Raw genomic sequence first — 21,299 nt, forward strand, 5'->3', positions numbered from 1 at the left:
ATAGTGGCACAGTTTGTAATAGGTAAAACTTGGAAACAGCCCAATTGCCCATCAACTGGAGACTGGATAAAGAAGATGTGTTTTTTTTAAAGATGGAATATTACTCAGCCATAAAGAATGAGAAACTAGAGACATTTATGGCTAAGTTGATGCACATTGAGGGCATATTCTTAAGTGAAATTAATAGGACACACGTGCAAATACTGAATAGTTTCTCTGGTGTGATAAACTAAAAGTGTAAATAAGAATAAAAATATATAATTGATATTGTGTAATAGGAAAGTAGGTCTAAAGGTGTAGGGGAAGTGGGAGGGGTAGGGTAAAGGTATGAAGGGAACAGAAAAAATAAGAGAAAAGGAAAATAAGGAAGCAAAGTTTTTGTAAATAGGGAAGGGTGGAGAGGGTGAAGAGAGGGCTGGGGAAGGGGGAACAAATAAGAGCCAAGATATATCATGGAAAGGTACAAGATCCCAATGATGAATGTGACTGTACTGTGTACCTACAATGTGCCAATAAAGAAAAACAATGAAGTATTTATTTAAAAAATATTGACACACGTAGCATTTAGTTTGTCTCACAGTGATAATACTTGCTCTAGGCTTCTGATGAAATCTGGCATTCATAATTACTAAAAGATGCTTGTTAAAAATGCTCTTAAAAAAAAGAGGTTTCCTTTGAAAGGGATTTGTTTTGAATGAGCTTTGAGCTAGATGTAACGGAATGTCAAGGAGGGCTGGGGATTTAGCTCAGTGGTTCCGCCACCTGCCTCACAAGTGCAAGGTCTCAAGTTCAATCCCCAGTACCAAAAGTAAATAAATAAAATAAAAGGAAATATCAGGGCACACAAACACATCTTCATTACATCCGTAAAATAAGTTTCAGTTTATCCTACGTCTATTGCCCAGCTCGTGTTTTTCTGCACCATCTTCTTCAGTATGACAGGAGCGTGCCAGCTCATAGGGTTGGTACCAGGAGACAGCTACAAAATATGCTAATAACAATTAATGCAAAGACCCAATGACAAAATCGTATACAAGTAAAAATAAGAATTCCAAAAAGGTAGAGTTCCACCTAGTAATAAATTCCTTGAAATATAGTTGAGTTAAGCCAATTGTTATTTGTTAACTTCAACCATTCCCAATGTCACAGCACAGCTGGGTGGCTTTCCCAAGGGATACTAAACTGTAAGCTTCTTAATTGATAGCTGACATGTTTTATCTATTTTATTGTGCATATGGCTTTGCTACTGCGATTTAGACAGCTTGGAGAAAAACGGAGAGGTTTCTAAAACACCTTATTTGGCTATATTTAAATTATTTGAAATATTTAGTTAATGATTGACTAATTAATATGCTCATTTCATTATAGAACCAAAAATGCAAATAGTATACAATCAGGCTTCTTCCTTCATCTGTCCAATTTTCTGCTCTGGGCCATCCCAAGAGAAATCCTAAAGCTTCAGTTAAAGCTTTCCTTTAACTGAACTCAGACAACCTGGCTTTTGTGCTGGCACAACTCCCTTCATTTGTTTTTTCCAATGTATTTTGTCAAGATGTTCTTTTCTGGTGAGTGTAAGAAAGAGTTTGCACAGAAATAGAAAATACTTTTTCTTCTGGGAAATAAAGAAAAGAATCTATTTCTTTATTTTTATAATTAAAGAACAGATCCTTTTAAAATACCATCTGCTGGGTCAGGGATTTAGCTCAGTGGTGCTGCCACCTGCCTTGCAAGCACAAGGTCCTGAGTTCAATCCTGGGTTAAAAAAAAAAAAAAACTAAAGTATTATCTGCTTAATGTAATGACACCATTGGAAATTAACTGGTTTTACAAAATAACAGGAAATCACTAAATATTGTCACAAAGTCAATTACTACAATTGATTTTATTCTCTCTGTTGTGTTATTATAATGTTAGTAATCGATTATATTGTGAGTGTATGAAAAAATCAATTTCAATTGTTGGGAAAACTTTATGGTGTGAGTCCCCGGAATAAGAATAGCTATTACTATTCTCTGTGTTTTAAACAAACACAGATAATTTTATTAACTTCGGTGAGGAATATACTTGATGGGAATGTCTCTTACTTAAGAAGCAGAAGTTTAATAGATTTGAACTAAGCTTTGTTTTAGGGGTATGGTGTGTTGTAGTGCAGTTGTAATGTGGATGATGTAAGATCCTATACAATAATGTGTTTCTAGTGAGCTTATTTTGCAGCAGACAACATGAGTAATCTAGTACTCCGATGTGAGAAATAGTCTAAGGGGTTTCTCAGGGTGTGTCTCTTTAATTGTTGTGCTGCATGCATTCTAACTGGAGACTTTCTTGGCTTTAGGTGCGATTACAATGGCAAGTGTAGATTCATGGCGCAGAAGCATAGAGTGCTCTGTGGTGAACTATGGGCAGGCAGGCTACGCCACTAAGCCTATACAGACTGAGGGAGGGTAAATAAAGTTCTTACTCAGCCAAGAGACCAATGTAAGAGCAAGACAGAAAGGTCTGGCAAGGTAGAAAGCTACTGTAAAATGACTGCTCTCCCCCAGCCAACACCACAGGAAAAATTAGTGTTTTCCTGCCCAGATCCAAAAAGGCAAAGGGAGAAACAGACCTACCCTCTCACCAGGATATAAGGAGGAATCCCAGCGTGCATCTCTGTGGTCATGAGGTAGCCACATAGAGGGTCAGCCAGGGAGACGAGGTCTTCATACCCACAGTCACCAACATGCCTCAGAGCCACGTGTCCCTGGAGACCACGCGGGGAGTGCAGTCTCTAGTTGCACTGTCGTGGCTGCTTCAATATACTGAATCAATTTGAAACATTTACCTTTCGCGGTCATTTTGTGTTTGGGAAAGAGCCGGAAGTCACACAGTGCCACATGTGATGCATGAGGTGGGTGAGGACTCACGTGATGCTTCTAGGAGCCACCTTTCCCTCAATTTCCGCTCAGCAGCAGCAGCAGCATTCACCATGTTTCTCTCACACTTTATAAAGAAACTCACAAAAGGGGACTTTCAGAACTGCTTCAGAGAATGGCAAAAATCTACTTCCTTTCCTGTTGAAAAATAATGCTTCAAAGATTAAATTCCTCTGCTCGGTCTTCTGGAGCTACCTTCCTTGGCTCCTTCAAGTTCAGTTACACTTTCTGTGTATTCTAGTGACTCTTGGTTTATACTTTTAAAAATAAAAATGAAAATAAAATATACTTTGATTACTCTGGACTCTCAATCAAAGAAAACAGAAACTTAGCTCCACCTTATTTAAACAAAAATTCAAGTTCATTGTCTTTTTACAACTGAAAAGTCACTGGATGGGGCTGCTATGCCTACTGCTGTCTCACCTAGAACAAATATTCTCCACATGGGTCCAAATAGCTGCCTGTAGTCCAAGACTCACTTCCTGAAAAAGCTCGCTTTTTCCTTAGAAAGACCAAGAGTTTCAATAATTTTGACATGACAGCTCTGGGGGAGCCCCTAGCTGTGCTAAGTTCCTCATTCTTCAACCAAGTGTTACGTCCAGAATTACGAGAGAGCTGATTTCCAGAACTAGACAGCTGGGACAGCTCCAACCAAGCCAGTGGAATGTGTCCTCAAAGGAAACAGGAGCTCTGTTAGCAGTGGAAGGGTGGCAAAAACAAGACATTCTCACTATTCACCATGACATTTGGCTAAAGGAGGTACATTTTGTACTGGGCTGATCGTAAGATTCTTATGTCATTGATATCCATCAAAATGCAAGATTGATTTCAAGTGGCTTGAAAGGAAACTTGGGAAACACTCCTGAAGTCTAATCAGGCACAAAGCAACAGAAAAGATTGATGTAACCTCTCAGTCAGTGTGAACTTGACAAACGCTTCTCTTCTTGAGAAAATGTGATTTCTGTCTCACAGAGCTCTGCTAATTAAAAAGAAAGAAAAGAATAACAAGTTTTAAATATATAAATGACCAAAAGTCAGGCTTCTTCTTGATTCATTAGTAAAGGAGCACGAAAACAAGAGTATGGAGGACTAAATATGATGAATAAATAGTGAAAGAAGAGAAACAAACTGAATAAACAAAGGTAAGAGAGACAATTACATAGCCTGTAATTTCCTTACTAAATTAATGGAAGCAGTGATCACCTAATATTATTCACCTGACTAGTGACTGGGCCATATTTTAGCTAGCATTTGCATTACTGTATCTGTAACAGTCAGGACTCCTGTGGAACACACACACACACACACACGTACACACACACACACATGCACACACAGGAGCATTCAAGTGAAGGAATAAAGGGGAGAATTTTCTATGAAGCAAGATGAAACTAGTATTGGCTTCTCCACGCACTGGTATAGAGAATCACCAATTTGACTCAAAGTACACCGGACCCCTAGGGGAAATGAGAATAGAACCTTTCACAGAATTTCTACCATCCAGCTCTCCAGAAGAGCTGCAGGTGTTTATGACACTGTCACCAGAACAAATCGCCTCATCACCAGGAAGAGCCCATGTGGCACACAGTAGTGCCCTTTGTGACAACACCCTTAATCTCTGCACGTGCTTGCGCCCCAGAATACACAACAGACAAACTGGGGGCGTCTCGTGACCCAGAAATCAGAAGGTGACTGGTTAGACACTTGCACTGCATGCAGCTGAAGAATGAAGAAATGTGACCTGTATGACAATCCACTCGAATCTGGGCCAGAAAATCCTCTCCCTCCCTCCTTCCTGCCTTCTTTCCTGCAGTACTGGAGTTGAACACAAGACCTTCCAATTTAGGCGTTTGGTTGTCTTGCTATACTGAGGATGGAACCTAGTGCCCTCCAAACTAAGCTACAAGCCCAAACCTTTTTCATTTTTTATTTTTATTTTGAGACAAGGTCGCACTAAGTTAAGCTACTTAAACTGTGTTAAAATTTTCCATCTTCCTGCCTCAGTTTCCCAGAGTGCAGAGATTACAGGCCTGGGTCACCACACCCAACTAATCTTTCTTTCTTTCTCTGTTTCTTTCTTTCTTTCTCTGTTTCTTTCTTTCTTTCTCTGTTTCTTTCTTTCTCTCTCTCTCTCTCGCTCTCTTTTCCTTCCTTTTTTCACTCACTCCCCTCCCTCTCTCCCTTTCTTCCTTCCTCCCTCCTCCCCCTACTCCTCCCCTCCCTCACTTACCCATGGAAAGACAGCTGCTGATCTGGCCCCAGGGTCCCTCCTCACACATCAGCCCCTCCTTTTCAGTACCCTTCCACTGGTCTATATCCCCCATCCTATTTACTTTATTTTTTTCCTCCAGTACCGGGGATTGAACTCAGGTCCTTGCACTTGCAAGGCAGGCCACCGAACCGCTGAGCTAAATCCCCAGCTTTCCTTTATTTTTGAGACAGTCTCACTGAGTTGCCCAGCCTGACCGTAACTTGTGATCCTCTTGCCTCAGTGTCGCAAGTAGCTGATATTACAGGTGTGCGCCACTGCCCAACTAAACTGTACCTTGTTAAGGGGTGGCTGTGATGGGACGAAAGGACTCTTTCTTCTTGGGTAACCTGGTTTGTCTCTTTATCCTGGACTCTGTTAAAGAAGAAATCTGTGACACACAATATGCTGTGTGTCTGGACTATACAAATACAACACTTTAGCAAAGAAATAGCACAAACTAACATCTAACAGCTGAACTCTTCTAAGCAGTTTAGGTTACAAAGATCAGAGATTAATTAAATACCAGCTTCAACACAGGGATGAAAGTCAACATGCTGAACAACTGATCTAGCGCCACCGGGACGGAAGAGAACAGGTTCTTGCTTCAAGCCCAGGTAGGGAACAGGGTTCTAGATCTCACGGCTTCCCACAGTGTGGGCTCCCATCCCTCACTCTTGGAACAGGAGGGGCTGATGTGTGAGGAGGGACCCTGGGGCCAGATCAGCAGCTGTCTTTCCATGGGTAAGTGAGCAACACGTACTCCTGGAAGAAATGAGTACTGCTAACAGTGGGGAATATAAAGTAATGTGTGGGGCACCTCCTAGAGCCACAAAGTAAATGAATGCTCAGAAAAAAGGGAAACATAGTAATGGAGTATGTATTAGGTATGCAGGAACCAACGGAAACAATGCTCTATGGCCAAAGCTAAAAGAAATTGGAACAATAAATAAAGTGATAATGGATTATAAAACAATATATCCACAAATTATCTTGATGTGATTATAAATACTCAAGTATTTAAAGGTCAACAGATAAATCTTCTGAGAGGAAAATTCTAAACACATCACATGGACACTCCATCCTAAAGGAAGAGGAATATTCCTCCTTAACTGTTAAGTGTGGTGTGCATATAGTCACCAGTAGGGAAAGGGGGGAAAATGATCTAACAGTGAAAAAAACCAGACAAACATTAACTCAGCCAAGTAACCAAGGATAATGTGAAGACAGAAAAGTTTTTTGCTATTATGGTACCTTGATGTGGTGATAAAAGGATTTACCTCCGTGTCTTCCACCACAAACCAACAACTACAGTTATAACAAATAATGAGGAAAGCATGAACACATCTCACTTAAGGGACACTCACTGACATATATGAAACCCTTAAAATTGTCAAGATCATCAAAAGTAAGAGGGACCTAAGAAACTGTCAGAGCTAAGAGGAGCTGAGGAGACAGGATGACTAAATTTAATGTGAAGCCCTAAAAAGAATATAAGGCAGTAACCAAAGAAATATAAATAACTGGGAACTTTAGATAGTAGCTGTCTATATTAGTTCTTTAGTTGTGACAAGTACACCATGGTAACAGAAGTTGTTAGTAGTAGGGGAAATATATATATTGTGCGTCTGACAACACGATTTACACTCTTATCTATGAAACTGTCTTTTAGATCATGTTGGGGCAAGAAAAAACAAAATGTACATTTTACTGTCATTTATATTTATGTACATTATTACTTTGACTGTGGGCCTCCTTTTTTTAATATATTTTTATTGGTACATTTTAGGTATACGGTACAGTTACATTCATCATTGGGATCTTGTACCTTTACGTGACATACATTGGTCCTTATTTTTTCCCCATTCCCAGCCCTCCCTTCACCCTCTCCACCCTTCCCTATTTACAAAGACTTTGTTTCCACTTTTTCCCTTTCTCTTATTTTTTCTGTTCCCTTCATACCTTTACCCTACATCTTTAGACCTAATTTCCTATTACACAAAACAAATATTAAGGGACATGAAAACCAAATAATCACTAATACTATTGTAGTGGGGGCCTCAATACTCCACTGTCACAAATATAGGTCATCTAGACAAAAAGTCAACAAATGTATAGTTTGGGACATTAGTATTTGGTGCCTTTATATTTTTGATTTTCATCTCTTCCTCCTTTTTATTTGTATTTGAGTTACTGTCCAATAGTGGGTTTTTTTTGTTTGTTTGTTTGTTTTGGGGGGGGGTTGAGACAGGGCCTCACTACGTAGTGAGAATGATCTGGAACTCACTATGTAGCCCAGGCTGGTCTTGAACTCACAGCGCTCCTCCTGCCTCAGCCTCCCGAGTGCTGGGATTACAGGCATGTGCCACCACACCAGGCAGTGTCAGATAGCCTTTTGATCCTACCTAAAAGATATATTTCTTTTAGAGAAAACCCATTCATGACCAACTTCCTCGTCTTGGTTTATTTCAGAATGCCTTAGTTTTTGTTCTTAATTTTCTTTTAGCGCGTAAATAGATCATGCTACCATCTCTTGTCTCCCATCATTCCTGATGCAATATTGGTTGTTAGTCTTACTGGAGATTGTGTTTTATGAAGGCACTCTTTTCTTGCTGCTATCAAGATTCTTTCTCTGTCTTTTATAAGGATTAGTAACAAATAGTGTTGGTGAAAATCTCTTTGAGTCTGTGCTACTTGGAGAGTGTGGAGCTTCCTGAAGGTTCCAGTTGAATTTCTTTCAGGCATTACATAAAGAATTTGGTCAGTATTCATTCAGATTTTCCTGCTGCTCATTTCCCTCTCAGGTTTCTTCTGAGGATCCCATGGTGTATATGTGGTATGCTGCAAGGTTGCCCTTCGGGACCTTATGGATTTGCTATTTTTTCTTCATTCTTCTCTACCTGTTTGCTTAGATGAAATAATATCAATAGACTTTTGTTCAATTCTTTTGATTCTTTCTTCTTCGCAGTCCAATGTGCTACTGAACAAAAGTTTCACCTCAGTTATTTCACATTTCAACTCCAGAGGTTTTTAATGCCTTTTATAATCTCTCTTTATTTATATGCTGTATTTGGTGAAATGTAATGCTCACACTTTCAGTTCTTTAAAAATGTTTAAAATAGCTGGTTTAAAGTCTATCTATTAGTTCTAATGTCTAGGCTTCTTCAGGCACAGTTCCTATTTACTACATTTTTTTGGTCATGTGTATAGACAAACTTTATTATTTCCCTCCCTATTTTAACTTTTTATTGCTGTTGCCATTAAAAACAATAATAAATAATATAATGTGACAACCCTAGAAGTCAATTTTTCTTCTCATTACTATTGCTATACAATTTCCTTAAGGACTTTGCTGAGCTAAATCTGTAAAATCTATACTGCTTGTCCTGTGTAGCCAATGAAATCCCTGCCTGCTTAGCATGCCAGTCAGCTAATGATTAGACCACTGACATCCAATTTTTTGGCTTGCTTGGGTCACACTGGGTGAAAAGAAATTACCTTAGATGGTGTGTAAAATATATAACATAATGTATGTAAGTAACAGACTCCTTTATATTTTCATTTATTAAATTATCTTATAAAATAACTTAAACCCAAGTTCAATCATTCAATAAGAAAATGTATCTGTCTGCTTAACAATGATAAACACCTGTCTTCACAGGCACGTACATGCTTGGGTAGGGTTGCAACAGCATTATCATGGGTCATGTTTTACCTGCCAAGTTGTACATGTAAAGTCTGACGTTCTACTGTGTGTGACACTCATGGGGGTGGAGTTAGCACTGTACTGCGCTCTCCTCCACACGGCATCCTCTTGTCACCTGTGTGCTCTCTGCCCTCCAGAACCACAAAGTTGAGTCACTAAAAATATCCGATACAAATCCCATACTATGGTTAAAAGTTTATGACCTTGGGGGCTGCATTATTAGCTGTCCAGGGCTACCTAAAGCCTGTGGGCCAGGTGGACATGGCTGGGTGACGCACAGCTCTCCTGAAATAGACGAATTGATAAGTCTTTGGGATTGGCAAGGGGCTCTTTCCACACGTGGGCATGCTTCCTCAGGGACCAAGTCATTGACGACTCTGCCTTAGCCGTCATATCCTGGTGTGCAGAGCCTCAGCTCTTCCAGAAGTTAGAATTGAGACATTCTCTGGAATATGTCAGAATTGTTTAAATCTTCCTTTGGCCACCCATTCACTTTTCTGCCCTTCCTTTTTAGTGATTCTTTTTAGAAACATACACACAATTACCCCACCATACGAAGGAGCAACAGTGTTACACAATCGCCACCACTTTGCAACAAATGCTCCAGAGAAAGAGCTACTGCAGCCAGCCTGGGAAGACACAGGTCAGATCAAACAATGGGAATGCTTGTGAGATGGTTCTTCAAGGATCAAACAGATCGAAAACGCCTTTGGTTTGGAGATGGGGCTTTCCAGGAGCTCTGCCCTCATTCTGCCCTTCCAAGTGGCTGCTAGCTTGGTTATATCGAGGCTGTTGGGTTCCAAGGTTAGCCCTGGGTTGTGCGGAGTGTAATGGTAATGAGGAAAGTTAAAACGCAACAAATGTAATTAATGTTTTGTTAGTATATGAGTAAATGCCTGCATGGTTCTTTCAATCCTTGGACTGATTTATAGAGTTTTACAAATGTTGCTTCTAACAATGTTTTCCAGTGAGCTACTGGAGGAAAAGCTTTCGGGGGCTCTTTACCATTCTTGGTGGTGTCACCCCAAAATACTTACACTAAAAATATTTCTACACTTCGTGGAGACATTCAGTACTTTGCAGGTGGACATCAGCCTCACTGCTAAGTCTGTCTGTTGTGGTTCATTGACCGTGAGCCATGAATCCAAGCCTTAGTTCTTCTTCATACCTAGAGAAGAGGCTGGCATTTTCTGGCAACCCGAAGACCTTTAGTGTATGTGCTGCCCAGGAGAGCACAATCTGCAGACCTTTCGTTGGTGTTGGCCTGGTGCCATGCAGATGGAAAGTGTTCATTACTTCTCCCAGCGCTTCTGAGTGTGCAAGATCCAACAGTGTGCGTCTTCCTTCTGCTGAGACGCTGCTCAAGCAACCGGTCAGAGCATCACACACAGCTTCTGTGCTCATTTCCCCACTTCGCGGAGTCTCGGCCTCACATCGAACCTTTATCCCCAGAATGACAGTGCACTAAATCGCGTGGTTAAAACCATATTTATAGTGGTGTCATCGCAGTACTTAAGAGGCTGAGGCAGGAAGATCAAAACAGTCCCTCCTGGGAATCAAAGCCTGTCTCAGCATTAAAATTTTAAAGGGCTGTGGATGTAGCTCAGAGGTAGTGGTATTCCTGAGCTAGATCCCACACCCTCCACCAATCATATTCGGATAGTATCTCCGAACTACAAAAAAAATATTCTTTCAGGATATCACTTCTTTCTTTTTAAAGGTTTTTTTTTTAAATCTTCAAACTGAGATAGATAGCATCAAATAAGCCAGTGCATATTTTACCATTATAACTTCATTTTTAAGCACACAAGTAAGAAACTAAGAAAGCAATCAGGGCCCAACAACTACTTAAGAAATTGCACCTCAACCCTTCCAAGTCTGTAGATCGTCCTACAGAGCTTAAAAATACCTATGTCTTGTCTCCTTCCCAGAGGAATTATATCAAAGTTTCTGGGAACAGGATCCAGGCCTTTGTACTTGGTGAAAGATTCCAGATGTCTGCAGAGTGCGGTCAGGGATGAAAACCACTAGCATGAAGCATGTGGCGTGCACCACACCACCCCACGTGTCCCCCCGAGTCACTGGGAAGCCCTTCCTTTTTGGGTCCTGGGCCTATGGAGGAAGGAGTGTGCTACAGCGAAGGGCCAAGGTGCCTGCACGACTGCACGCAGAGAAAGAAATGGGAGCCTCCGCATAACGTGTACAGCCAGGAGAGTCCTGGATTCTGCTCAACAAGGAGCACTTGTTAGATGGTTACTGTCACTGGACTCTGTCCTCAATGCACACATACATGATCTTATTATCTATAATCTCTTGGCACTGGTTTCTCTGGCAGAGTTTTAAACTTGTTTAACAAGTTTTACTCCAGAAAACCTACTGAATTTTTCTGTAACTGTATTTCCTAATTTTGGAGGGTTCTAACGTACTTTCTTTTATGACAAGGCAATATTAGAGACTGGTAGCTTTTTAGCACACTCTGGTTAGCAAAATCAAAATCTGGAAATCTTTTATTGGTACTCCCAGTATGGGGAAAATCGTTTTAGTGGCCTATAAAATCTGAAAATTTGGGAACCACTGGTTTGGAAAATAATTAATGCCTGCATCTGAGGACTAGTTTAAGGGACACAAATCCAAATTACTCTAACACCAGCATATGTAAGACATTGTGGTTTTGAAATGTAGAATGTCAGATGCCTTTATTTAGCCCATCACAGATTATATAAAAGGTCCAGATAGAACATCACTTGAAATTTTAACTAGAATTCTTATTATTTTACTTTTTTTTTTACTATTTATGATTAGAATCTACTGAAAGAAACAGTAGTGTTAGCTCCTACTGCTAATTGCGAATTAAATTATTGCCACAAGATTTCTGCCATTTAGAACCAAGCTGAATATGAAAAAGTTAAATACTTTCTTTGGAAAAATTTCTGTTGTCAGCTGAAAATCCTATATTGATGAATGAATAATCACTTGGAAACAATATCATAATTTTGGCAATTAGGGCAGAATATTCTAGCCATATCAGGGGAGTCGCTGCATGAAGAAATCTCCAAAGTGCCTAAATAATGTGCTCCCACCATTTAATCCTGGGAGCGTGTAAATCTGAATATATCTATAACCATGTAATAGTAATTGTTATTCATCTATTGTCTTTTCTCTAGGCAGGCTATTTTATATCCAAAATGGAGACTCCCAAAGATGGTAGAAAATACAGTGATTCTAAGAGTAGTATTAATGCTTTTTTTTTCCCTCGGTTAGTTTCTGCTCTACCTTTCTAACATGTCTTTTTAAGTAAAGCAAAGAATTAAACACTCTCCAGTTATAGCGAATATCTAGATGCCCCCAATGCCTCATTTGCTCGTTGCTGGGGCTTTTGGGAGTGACTGCGTCATGGGCATGTGATGCTGATCAGTCCCCTGATAGGCCTAGCACAGCTCTGGGTGTGGACGATGGACTTACCAAAGAAGAAAGTCCCACCCTGGTGTGGGTGGCACCCACCAGTAGGCTTGTAGCCTGGATGGACTGAAAGGGAAACCAGAAGAAAGGCAGCTGCCTTCTGCTTGCCACGCCGTGAACTGTTTTTCCTCTACCACGCTGCCCTTCTTTGGAACCAGCCAAATGTGGACTAAAACTTCTACAGACATGAACTAAAATAAATCATTCTTCGTTGCCCATAATTATTTAAATAACACTCATATCTCTAAATACTCAGAAGCCACTTGCTAAATGTTATTTTCTTTGTTGCAACTACAACTTTCCAAAAAGTTATTTTTTAACCTTTTGACAATTTGTTCTACTTTTTGGTACCAGGGATCAAACTTGGGCCCTTGTACTTGTGAGGCAGGTAGCAGAACCACTGAGCCAAATCCCCAGCCCATACTTACTTATTTTTAATCTTACACTATTCTATTCCAATGGAATACACAATATATGGGAAACGAAATGACTGCCATACTATTACTCATTGCATTTCCTATACTTTTGTCGGTAACAGAAGCACAGTAGCACTCAACCTTTGTCTAAGGAATCAAAAACCAGTAAGGAGAAATTCTATGAATTCAGGGTTAATGACCTGGGCTCTCGTCCTAACTTTGTAGGTGCAGCATGTGACTTCTTTGGTAATTAGTTCATTTATTAAGTGAGGAATATAGTTGCTGAATGGATAACTTTGCGATTGTAAAATTCTGTTACTATCATTTTCCAACTCGAGGCTATGGTATGTGACCATATTTTGTTTGGACAAAAACATTGGAAAAAATCACTATACTTATGAATCGACCTTTGGATTATGGCTCAATTATTTGGGTAATTGGAGATTTCCAATTTCAATAGAAATGGGGAAAATTGTTTTTCCTTAAATTGATTCTTCATGAAGGTGTTCATTGGTTCAATTGGTTCCTGAGCCTATTGCACACAATTTTGAACCTATTAATAACCTAGGTCAGAAAATTCCACCAGGCTGAAGGCAGGGAGTTGATTTACCTACCCATACTCTTCTACAGAGAAAATTCCTGCTGGGTGCAAGATGGTGATGACCATCAAATTTCTGCTACTCTCATCATGAAGTGAAACATGAATTATTCTCCTTCATTTAACAGCAATTCAGCTTTAAAAAAACCCTTCTGTTAACATACTTCTTAACTGTTTTTCTTAAGAACTCTATGCGATGAAGCCTCCTTGAGTACAGCTTCTGCATTTGCTTTCCAGAGAAGGATAGAAAAGATGACATTCTGTGCTCTGAGTCGATCTCCCCAGGAACAAGCACCAGTGACAGTTCGCCCCCAGGTGGAGGAGCTTCATCTTCCAGTGACTATTTCAGTGTCTGCCACTGTGCTCATTATCTGACTAACAAAACTCATTTCCAGGCAGCCATTGAGAGGAAATAATGCAGAGCCCTGCAACACAGTAGCTAATCCTAGATCAAAATGTGTTTTTTATCCCAGGCAGCTGCTGCCCTCTTGACTATCCCTGAGATGTATGAATCTGGAAAGTCTACTTCTTTACATAACATACTGAAATTGTCATCTCAACAATAACAATTATCAATATGACCCTTCGGATTCCTGGTGAGAGAGCATGCAACTATTAAACTTAAATAGGAATAATGGGATTTGTACTAAAGCAGCCCCAGTCCGTCATCCCATCCCCATTTGAGCCATGTTGGTTGCCTGGGCTAATGTGGGACTGGGAAAACAAGCCTTTTCTCTGTGGTTGCTCGCACCGAGTAACTGTAGGCACAGCTTTAACATAATGATTAGAAACAAGAGACACAGCTAAACACATTCCCAGTCACTCTCCAAAGCCATATTGGGTAACAATACCATGGTGTGTCTTAAAACTTTATTCTGAAAAGAAGTGTTTATTCTGTGTGTCATTTACTTAATGATGAAAATATTCTTCATGCAATGAGAATCGTGAGTGAAGAGGAACATACAGTTCTATTCATTGAATGAGTCAGCTCAATTGCAGTCTAGAACTGGAAAACAAAACGCAAGGCATCTGGATCAAAAGCAGCTCATCCATCTACACCTCCTTCTTTGTTTTCTTCTTTTGTCTACTCTCTTTCTGCTCCTCTATCTCTTTCATTATATATATGGCTAAATATTTTAACATACCCTTTAGTATTACTTAGGCTATAGGAAGTGTTATCAAAATATATGTGGAGTGCTTAAAGGAAAATATTTATTCCATTAAAAGACACACTGACATTTGTGACTCCTGCTTTGAACACACCTAACTCATGGTTTTTGGCACTTTCTGAAGCAGTTCTGGAGGTCCTCTTTTGTGAGTGACTTTACGAGGTGTGATAAAAAGCTGGTGAATATTGCTGTCCAGTGCCATTCCGTGGGTAGGCAGGCTCATGAAAACATCGTGGCGTGCTCTTATCTACTTTATTCACTGAATCGGGCACCATGTGACTTTTAGATTTTCTCCAGAGTCAAAATGGCAATGAGGCAAATGTTTTGAAAAGACTCAAGACATCGAGGCAACCTTAACAGCACCACCAAAGACACTCACACAAGCAGACCTCCAGAGCTGCTTCAGAAAATGTCAAGAACGGTAGGATAAGTGGGTTCAAAGCAAGGGGAGTGTTTTGAGGGCAATTAATGGCAGTATGTCTTTTATTTTATAAACATCGAAGCATTCACTATATTGTTGATCATACCTCATAGCTTTAAAAATGAAATTACTGGACCAAGGAGAAAAACAACTTTTGTCATTTCTAGTAGTAATTGATTATACTAACTCGTCTGGGAGAATCTATGGCTTATCTACCATAGAACCCATACACAGAAGCCAAGAAATCTTTGCTCTGTGTAGTCTACATTAACAAAAAATCAATTATTGAGAATACTTTGCTGCTGTCAAGGCATTGTGACAAGGAAAACAGTACTAGAGCATTTTGATTCCAAGATTTTTTCAGCTGAGCTATAAGAATATTGCATAGACAAAACATAATGAAAATACAATGTTGATATTAATCTCTCAATCAATTTAAAGATGCTCCTTAGTGGCTATTAAACTGAAACAGCCAGGTGAGAAGTCTTAGGGTCACTAACCCTGCCCATGGCTACCTCAGCACCCCAGTGATGCAGAGCGCTTTGGCCTGGATTTCTCAGCTCTTCCTCGCCTCTCTAAGGCCTCTGTCGGGAAGGAATAGTCCCCAAACCCACACCTAAAACATTTGCCCCAATATTCTTCTCTTTTCCACACTTCAACTGCAAAAACACTCAATATTCCTCATCTAGGAAAGTTACCTGCTTTCTAGTATCCCAACCCCTATTTCTCAATTTGTCTGTTACCACTGCGAAGATTATTATATAATTAGGTGCCACCACATGTCAAAAGTACCACATTTACTGTATGTATTCAGGAAATAAGAAAAAAACTCAGTGGAGGCTGGAATCACCTTGGAAAGCTTAAATAAAAGTATGTGTGTTTAGATTGGAGTCTGACATAGAGAGAGCTCTTTGGAGCAATTAAACTATTAAAAATAATGAGCGTACGCATGAACTTTACTGCAAGTGGGTGGCACAGGAACACCACACACTTAGCAACCTGGGCTTCTGCCCACGGTTGCAGGAGAAATGAAGAGCTGGCGTTAATGGCACACATAGCTACAGTGAAAACTGAGTTGATTAATTTAATCCACTTCAAATCCATGCAAAGTCTGATTTATTGCATACTATGTGTTTGTAATGTAATAAGCAATTTAGCTGAGATGTGAGAGGTGCTCCATTTAACAGATGTACAGAATATCGATTTCTCAAGGGTCAGGGTTCTCATTTTTAAATATAATGAATAAAACTCCTAGTATACATTGGAAATTCTGGTAGTGCAGCAAAGTCAAGCAAACATACTGAGTATACAGGACTTTCATCTTGCCCTTTGCAAATCCACACAGATTGATAATTCATTTTGCCTCTATTTTAATGAAAATTTTATTAAAATACTATTTGTCTTTGCAACAATTTGAAGTTTGATTTTTTGTTCATTTTTAATATTTTGATGGCTTTTTGTGTTTAATTTACAGACAATAAAGTTTACTATGTATAAGTAGGCAATGTGATTATATTTTGTATGCAATTGTATTATCACCACCACAGTCAAGATATAAGACACACTTCTTGTGCATAAGTTTCTTCATTGCCCTTTTGGGTCAATCTTCTGTGCCGGCAGCACTCAAGTAAGCATCACTCTACATCCCTGTCACTACAGTTTTGCCTTTTCTAGAAGTTTTCATGAGTGGATTCATAAGATAAGGGGCTGTTTTGCAGTTGTGATGTTTCACTGAGCAACATGCTTTGATGCTTGTTCAGGTGAGTCCTTCTTTTTCATTGCTAAATAGTATGAAAGTATTAAAAAAACATATATACATATTTTTTTCATTCTCTCCAGTGATAGTAAGCATTTTGGAGCCACCACACCAAGGCATCAGAAGAGTTAATCCCTGGTTCTGCCTGCAGTGAAATCGTCAGCAGAGAGATGAGCTTGTTGCCATGGGAAGGAAAGACCAGAACGATCATTCGGGCATAAACAAATTCATCTTAACTTCTATGACTTCTCCTGCCTAGACAAGTCTACTTTGTGATATGGAATTAATTAAAAGGGCCCCCAGCACTTCCAATATGTTTATGTTTTATTTCTAAGGTGATTAAGCGGCTTTTATGGCATTCTTGCCTCGAACAGAATAAAAACGTGCTTCCTGGGAATAGTAACATCAACTCTCACAGCATTTGTATTGTTGATCTGGTTGTAAGTGGTAATTAGCAGAGACAGCGATGCTAACCTACACTGCATTTTTCTTTGTAGAACAACTACAGTCTCCTGCTAACGGCTTCACCTGCAGGGAACGTAAATGCATGGACTTCACAGAGAATGAAATGGCAGTCAAGCAGCACAGACATCATGAAGCAGAAACACAGAATTTTAAAAAGCAGATTATGCATAGAAGAAAACAGGCAGGCTTGAAGTGTTCAGGACCCTTTTAGTGTCCATTGCTTGAGTCTAGATCATTAAGCTCCAAATCTTGTTCCATACTGTAGATCATAAGTAGGAATTATTGAGCTCTATTTCATATTACTAATACTGTTATAAAATTCAGTACCACTCACTTAAACATATATGTGCTACTAAAAGCCAATGAATAAATTAAGAATAGAGTAATAGTCAAATACCCACATGAAGACAGGAAATGAGAAGCAATGACAAAAGAACAAAACAGAAAAGAAATAATAAAATGACAGATCTAATTTCCAAACTCCCAATTATTAGGCTACATTTTAATGCCATAAATATTCAAAGGCAAAGATGGTACAGTTAAAACTGAAAAGAAACTCCATTGTACTTAAGGCACAAATAGCATGAGAGTCAATGGTTAGAAGAACAATATACCATACAAATATTAAGCATAAGAAGGCTAAAAATGTGCACATCAATCAGAAAATGTAGGTCTCAAAGCAAAGAGTATTATCAGAGATAAATAAGGAATTTTCATAGTAGTGAAGATGTTGATTTACCAGGCAGACATAATAATGATGGATGTGCGTTCAGCCAATGAACAAGTTTCAAAATACGTGGCAAAATTAATAGAGAAGACAAATCTTTGTCACTGAAAGTTTAATGTTATTAACCTTTAGTGGATGAAATATCTAGATAAATGTTTAGCAAAGATGTACATGATTTTCCAATATTCACAGAATGCTACACTGTATTTATAGCATATGTGTATTTTAAAAATATATACAGCACATGTACAAAGGCAGTCACAGGCTGCAACTGGAGTCAAGTAGTGTGATTCTCTATCCAACGGTAGAATGGAAGTTAAAATCTCTCTGTCAATACCAAAGTGAGGACAAGAAATCAGTGTAAGTTTCATATATTGCTGGTGGGAATGTAAAATGGTCTAACCATTTGGAGCAAGTAAAATTATGAGTAGTCAAGCTTGACATTAAATTTACATTTTGCGGGGGGCAGTACTGGGGATCGAACTCTTGCCCTTGTGCTTGCCAGGCAGGTGCCAGAACCACTGAGCTAAATTCCCGGCCCCATTTAAATACATTTTTATAGTAGCCCCTAAATGGAAAGATGTCTCAAACTTGATTCAAAACTGAATACTTAAGTCCTCCTCCTGGCTCTCCTGTCCTTCCTGCTTTTCCCCACCTCAGTGGGACCCCACTGCTTCTGAGGAGGCTTTGAGCCTTGGATGTGCAAATGCCCCCTTGATTCCTCCTTCATTTCACCACCACCACCACATCAATTTACCAGTAAATGACTGAAACCTATCTGCAATATAGACTCACCTTCCTCTACCACCATTGCTAAGTGTAGGACTAATCCTCTATCGTCCCTTGCCAGGAACCCTTTCGGTGGAGGCAGTACTGGGGAACAGACCCAGAGCTTTCCCACTGACCTGCATCGCCATCCCTTTTTTTTTCAGTTTTCGTTTTGAGGCAGGGGCCAAGTTGCCCAGGTGGGCTTGAACTTGAAAGTCTCTTTTCTCAGCCTCCCAGAACACTGGGACGACAGGCATGCACTACCATGTCTATCTCTTTCCTGATTTCTTAGCTTTTACTTTCACCTTTCCTGTAATGGTGCACCCAGCAGATAAACTCACTAACCAGATCTCGTCTCTCCAGCTGACCATTCCCACTGCCCGCTCAGAGTGCAGTCCAAAGGCTTCACGTGGGTTTGGCTGCACTGCTTGCTCCCACCCTTCTCCACCTTGCCAGTCTTGGGTGCTGCTCCTCTCTCTCAGGATGCCCGCAGCACAATCACAGTTTTCCAACTCCCTGACCACAGAAAGCTCTTTCCTCTGCACCGGCTGCTTGCTGAGGTATGAAGGTGCTTTCTCCACAATTCACATCACCAGGCCTGAAGATTTCTCCAGTCTCAGCTTAATTTTCAACCCTCGGGAGCTCTTCTCTGACAGTATTGAAGAGCAGGCCCTTGCTATTTTCTGTCTTGGCCACTACTATGCTTTCTCCATGGCACACGTAATTTTAACTATTTTACGTGTCTGTCTGCTTCTGGTCTACCTCCCTCGCTTGTCTGTAAGACAGGCCCTGAGGACAGACTCCATGGATTCACAGCCTGACGTGGGGCATGGAACAGACGTGTGCTCGGCAAGCGAATGGTCTTTCTGGTTATGCAGATGTGCTGTTCTGAAAGAAGAGACTGAGTTCACAAAATTACTCATTTCTGCATCAGCTGTGTCATACGATCAATGACTTAACTTAAAAAGCTGTGCTTGCTTGCTCTAAAACAAAATTATTTAAATGAACATTAGACAACCGAGTTGTGTCTGAAACATTTTTATATGGAACAAAAGATTCTCGGAAGGATGAAGGGTATTGACATTCCAGGATACCTGGTGAGCATCTCCTGTGAAGGACTTATTCATCTTCACTATAGAAAAGGTCTGACCACTCCCTGAAGATACAGAATTATACGAAGTGGAACCATTCGATTGAATTCGACACCCTGAGGTAATATTCTTAAATGGCCTCTCTTTATGGATATGAAAAGCAATTTGGGGTTATGTGAGGTAACTGGTAGAATAGCTTTTTCTGCTGTCTCTTTGGAGATTTTGGATAGAATGGGGTCGTGGGGGTGGGTGTTGTATTACTACCATTGAAAGCAGCTCTAAACTCTGAAACAACACGTTTGAAAAGCCCAATTTTTCTTGGCAGTTCCCAAGTTAGGGAGAGTGGGAGGCAACTGATTTCCCATTTTCATTTAGTGCCAAATTCCTTAGGGTTTGATTTGATCAAAATAGCAGGTAACTTCAGCTGAGTGACAAGAAGTTCAGTTAGGCAGGAAGAAGAGAAGGAAAGGGGAGAGGAGTCGTTAAGATGGTGTTGTGATTGTTTCCTGGAAGATGAAGATCCCCAAATCTATTTTTGTGGCTGACTGCCTTATGTTTCGTTAGCACTCATGGTGGTTATCTACATCTGGGACCTTGTGAGCAGCTCTTGCCTCGAGTTACTTCTCCACAGCCCGAGTTCAAGGGTGATAGGTCAGGCTGTCGCAGGGAAGAAGACACGATGGTCTAACCACTCAGACTTTTCACGTTGCGACACCAGTAAGGCCGGTGTGTAGGGCTGATGCAGTGCCTAGGAGGTGCAACTGTGGGAGGCAGAAGAAAACAGCCAAGTGTGGTGAACTTACTGTATGAATGGCTGTACCTGTTTACTCTTCCTTATAGCCTGTGAATTGGCAGTGCCCTTCCATAAGGACTCAGGAGACGTGTTTTGACCGATGGGTCACTAGAAGTTATGACACGAGGGACTGGCAAAGTTCTCTCACAATGTAGCTTGCCCGAAGTCTCTTGATCCTGTCTCTATGTTAGCCTGCGCAGGCTGAGGCTGACTTCTGTGCAGGCTGACTTCCGGGTGAGGCTGTGTGGAGGAGGAGCCCGGTCTCCCGGCAAATTCTGAGCCTGCTCCCACCTAACCAGAAGCCAATGGGCGACTGCGAAAGCCTGGCAGAATTGCAGAGCTGAGTCCAGCCCCAATTTTTGATCTGCACAATGATAAATAGTTCAGCCACTGCATTTTGGAGGGCTTTGTTTTATGGCAAACATTAGCTAATACACCAAGGTAAAAATAATAGATTCATTCCAAGGAATGAAAAATAAATCAAGATCCATTAGACATTTTACCTATGACTGCAAACTATCAGATCAGTAGCTGTCTGTGAGTCAGAGCCCTGATGCAAAGAAGCAGGCATAATTTCAAGGTTGTTTTAATTAAAGTGCCTTTGTCCTCTTGAAGTTCAGTGGAAGGCTACTCACCAGGAGGCTCTTTCCATTGTGGTCTAATCCTTGTGTGGCATATTTTCCATAACAGTCTTGGAAAGACTTCCTAGGAGACCTTCCTCCAGATTACAGAGATAGTTTCTGCTAAGAAAAGGAAATGTTGAATTACAG

At 40.3% G+C, this 21,299-nt stretch overlaps 1 long non-coding RNA gene across 1 annotated transcript; it reads left to right on the top strand.

The window, feature by feature from the left end:
• The first annotated feature begins 13,824 nt into the window (after positions 1-13,824).
• On the top strand, positions 13,825-16,896 carry LOC104875126. The gene is made up of 3 exons (XR_783956.2): positions 13,825-13,935; positions 14,795-14,929; positions 16,769-16,896. It is a non-coding gene; the product is annotated as an uncharacterized LOC104875126 (long non-coding RNA).
• The last annotated feature ends 4,403 nt before the right edge of the window (positions 16,897-21,299 follow it).

This window comes from Fukomys damarensis, unplaced genomic scaffold (assembly GCF_012274545.1).
Source record: "Fukomys damarensis isolate Sample0158 unplaced genomic scaffold, DMR_v1.0_HiC HiC_scaffold_11, whole genome shotgun sequence".
Lineage (NCBI taxonomy): Eukaryota > Metazoa > Chordata > Mammalia > Rodentia > Bathyergidae > Fukomys > Fukomys damarensis.